Source organism: Asparagus officinalis, chromosome 8 (genome assembly GCF_001876935.1).
Source record: "Asparagus officinalis chromosome 8, Aspof.V1, whole genome shotgun sequence".
Lineage (NCBI taxonomy): Eukaryota > Viridiplantae > Streptophyta > Magnoliopsida > Asparagales > Asparagaceae > Asparagus > Asparagus officinalis.
Window position 1 is genome coordinate 79,408,064 of NC_033801.1, and position 4,550 is coordinate 79,412,613.

A 4,550-nucleotide genomic window follows, 5' to 3' on the forward strand; every position below is an offset into this window, starting at 1 on the left:
GATTAAGAGAATTGGTTTGGAGAAGAAAAGAAGTTTGATCCGTATGCATATGGACTTGGTTATCAATCTGTTTGTCCAATCTTAAGGTATGAATTGCATTGAGATGGACTAAATTAGATGGACTAATCTTGTGTCCTTAGGATTGATAGCTGGTTGACTCAAAAATGTTCTTTTTAATCTCTCACTCACTGCACTAGCTAATTGTTCTAATTAAGTTTTCAATTTAGATATTGCTTGAGTGTTTGAGTTCTACAATTGGCATGTGGTTTGTATAAAGAAATTTAACATTTTGGATGATGGAGACAACATGTTGGTGGTCTGGGTGATGCTTTCATCATGACTTCTAGACCTTTTTTGACATTAAACATCGATTGATTCTAAGAAAGTTAATTTTGGTATGCAAGATTGGATTGTTGATTATGGATATTTTGAGTATTGAATGGACCCATGATTCCCCTAGAAAATTGCATAACTAAAGTGAGATTGAAATTCGAAAATACCAAGAAATTTGCCTAAGTTCATGTAAAATTAAGAAGTTTTCTCCAATGTGGATTATAAGATGGAGAAAGTGGGTTATTCTTAGGATTCTAGAATGTAGCATTCGTCATTGAATGATTGATTATTTCCTAACATAGGATATTCTTCCAAAATATGAGTCAGATGCAAGCATTTATGACATTTGGGGGGGGGAGGGGGAAGAAACTTGATTGATACGAGTAGGAGCTTGATCTTTGATTTCTATTCTAAATCTTCTAACTGATGCAAGATTATAGCCATCTTAGCTTCAGAGGCTATATTCGACTCTAAGGATAAACTACTGGATTTGGTTGTGATAACAAATGAAGTCGCTTTTTCATCATAATGTTGTAATTGCACAGTTTTCTCAGACAAGCTCTCTAAAAATTCCTAAGCTTTATTGATATTTTTCTTCATATAATCTTCTTGACACATATTCTAAAAATATCTTTGAAGAATAATCCATATCCTCCATAAATAATTTGGCATAAATTGTTTGGATAGAGTTAGACTACCCTAGAGTGGGAAAGGAGGGTGAATAGGGTTGTCACAAAAACTAGCTCATTATTAAAAGGTTATTCAACAATCTAAGTGGAAATAAATAGCCAAACAATAAATCAAATGCAAACACACAATTTTACGTGGTTCCACACGATGCCTACATCCACGAACTTTACCCCTATGAAATCGATCCATTATCTGAGAAATTACCGAACTCCTAAGTTTGTTAAAGTTCTTATACCTGATCGATCCTACCCAAGCTCATAAAAAGCGTAAAGTAAATACAGCTCTCACGTATTCTCACACTCAATCCACCCCATGACTGAGAATTCCAGCAAGATAACTTTACCCCGATCTTTGGGTTTACAAATCAAATTCAAAAAGAGTAAAGATGAGAAAATGTCCGTAGAAATTGAGTTGATCTTTTATTGTTGATTTTGATATTACGTGAAGATAACCTCGAAGTTGTATCATGGACACTATCTTTAAATCACCAAGAGAACCAAGAAGAAAAGCTCCAATAATAATCTCTAATAAACAAACACTAGGTTTTATCTCCTCTCTCTCCCTCAATCATAATATATAATCTCACCAATTAGAGTTCTCATTAGATCTAGAAAACTTCTCTATAAGTTCTTTGAAAAAAATACAAACCAATGGTTAAGATTACATTTTAGAAATCAAGGCAAAAATAGGATTGTCATCACTAAGTTGACTTTTTAAAAGACCAAAGTCAACATTGCCTTAGCCCAAAAATCAGCGAATATGCCTATTGCCCAAAGCTAGCTTTCATCATCTCAAAGTCAGTTTTGAGAAGTCCCAAGGCTGCTAATGATCATCTCAAGGTCGACTTTCATGCTGCTGTTAGAATTCAACATTTTGGTTCTGTTTGGCAAAACTAGCTAAAAGCTACGAGATTATAGCTAAAAGCTGTTAAGCTAGCTGAAAGCTGTGAAATTATAGCTGAAAGCTGTTAGCTGTGTAGCTAGCTGATTGACTAGAGCTGTTTGGCAAAAGTAGCTGTACAACTAGCTTAAATTTGTTAAATGACTAAGGCACTGTTTGGCAACCAAAAAAAGTGTATTATCTATGAGCTTGTATCTTATTGACTTGGTCAATAAGCTAGTAGAGCTGTTTGGTGACCAAAAATAGGAGGAGATTATTTTGGAGATTGTGTCTTTTGCAAGTAGCTTTTGGAAAGCTACCTCAAGTAGCGTTTGTCTTTGGGAAGCAGCTGTCAATTTTTTTCTTCTGTTTTTGCCCCTAATAATTCTAATTTTATATCAATAACATTGCATGTCTTTTTTAGGTTCTGTTTGGCAAAACTAGCTAAAAGGTACGAGATTATAGCTGAAAGCTGTTAAGCTAGCTGAAAGCTGTGAAATTGTAGCTGAAAGCTGTTAGCTATGTAGCTAGCTGATTGACTAGAGCTGTTTGGAAAAAATAGCTGTACAACTAGCTTAAATTTGTTAAATGACTAAAAAAACATGCAATATTATTGATATAAAATTAGAATTATTAGGGGAAAAAACGAAAGAAAAAAATTGACAGCTGCTTCCCAAAGACAAACGCTACTTGAGATAGCTTTCCAAAAGCTACTTGCAAAAAGACACAATCTCCAAAATAATCACCTCCTATTTTTGGTCACCAAACAGCTCTACTAGCTTATTGACCAAGTCAATAAGACACAAGCTCATAGATAAGACACTTTTTTTGGTTGCCAAACAGTGCCTTTGTCTTTTTGTCAATACTGATTACGCAGTCTTCAAAGTCGACCCTACAATGTCTAAAACCAACTTTCACATTTGCTGCGTTGACTTGTGTTGCTGCTAATCCATGAATTCTTCTGTGCATTCCAAAGTCTTCTTTCCAAGCTTCTGAGCTGATTTTCATGTGTACGAACTTTTTTTTCTTCCATTTTTCTATTGTCATATTGACATATAGCTTTTGTGTATGACCTTATTTCCAGATAAAACTTTGTATACATATTTATAGGCTAAATACCCATATTGGTATTTTAATTCAACCTCATTTGCCAAGAAGGTATTTTAAATAAAAAAATCGGCGTTAAGATATTTTAATTAATTAAAATTACCAATTAGGTCATTTTTCTCATCGGCGACCACTTTTCCGGCGAGAACTCGTCACGTGCGTGACACGTGATGACTTAATCTGTATAAATACCCATATTGGTATTTTAATTCAACTCAATTTGCCAAGAAGGTATTTTATATAAAAAATCGCCGTTAAGACATTTTAATTGATTAAAATTACCAATTAGGTCTTTTTGCTTGTCGGCGACCACTTTTCCGGCAAGAACTGGTCACGTGCATTTTAATTCAACCGGTTTTCTGACGTGGTAGTGGCAGGAAGAATAAGAGTCGATGCATTTTAAAATCCCCCATTTCTAAAATTGGTAAAAAAATTAGCGAAAAATTCGTGGAGAAATTACCGTATAAATAGAACCTCTTTCTCTTGCATCGATCCATGGCCGCGCCGGCGGCAATCTAGTCTGCAGTGATCTTCGTCTTCTCACTCTCTTCTCTCCGAATTCCCATGGCGTTTTCTTCTAGAAGTTCCTGGAATCGGGGGTTTTGGCTGCTTCTGTTAGCGGTAAAGGTAAGATAATTGAGTTGGATCTGAGATCTGGAGTGAATGCGTGGAAGTTTGATCTTTGTTTTGAAATTTTTAGGGTTCAGGTTGGTTCGTTTTGGACTTAAATTGTGATTAAGCCACATCAGCAGCTAAAACCGAGCCACATCAGCAAACCGAGCCACATCATCAGCTAAAACACAGATTAAGTCATCACATGCCACACACGTGACGAGTTCTCACCGGAAAAGTGGTCGCCGACGAGAAAAAAGACCTAATTGGTAATTTTAATCAATTAAAATGCTTTAATGCCGATTTTTTATTTAAAATACCTTCTTGGCAAATGGGGTTGAATTAAAATACCAATATGGGTAATTATACAGATTAAGTCATCACGTGCCATGCACGTGACGAGTTCTCACCGGAAAAGTGATTGCCGACGAGAAAAAAGGACCTAATTGGTAATTTTAATCAATTAAAATGCCTTAACGCCGAATTTTTTATTTAAAATACCTTCTTGGCAAATGAGGTTGAATTAAAATACCAATATGGTTATTTAGCCCATATTTATATGGTAATAATCTATCATTCATAACTTGTACACTTTAACATGAAATATTTTAATTGCATATAAACTTTTATTATCGATCAACCAAGTCGACTGCGTAATCTACATCCAACAATCTCTCTCGTTTGGTAATAACAAACTCCGAAATTGACATCAAAGTGTGTGGACTATCGAAAGCAAAATCAAACCATTTCAATTTCATGAAAGTACAAATAGTATTAAGCGAGTGCGAGACAAAACCATTAACCGTGCATGAAACATGAGTGTATATGAATGAGTGCAAAACAATAAGCTTCTAGGCTCCCCCTAAAACCCAGTTCTCCATTCAAACTCAAAATTTTTGGATTTTCTAGACTTCCTCTTCACTCAAAAA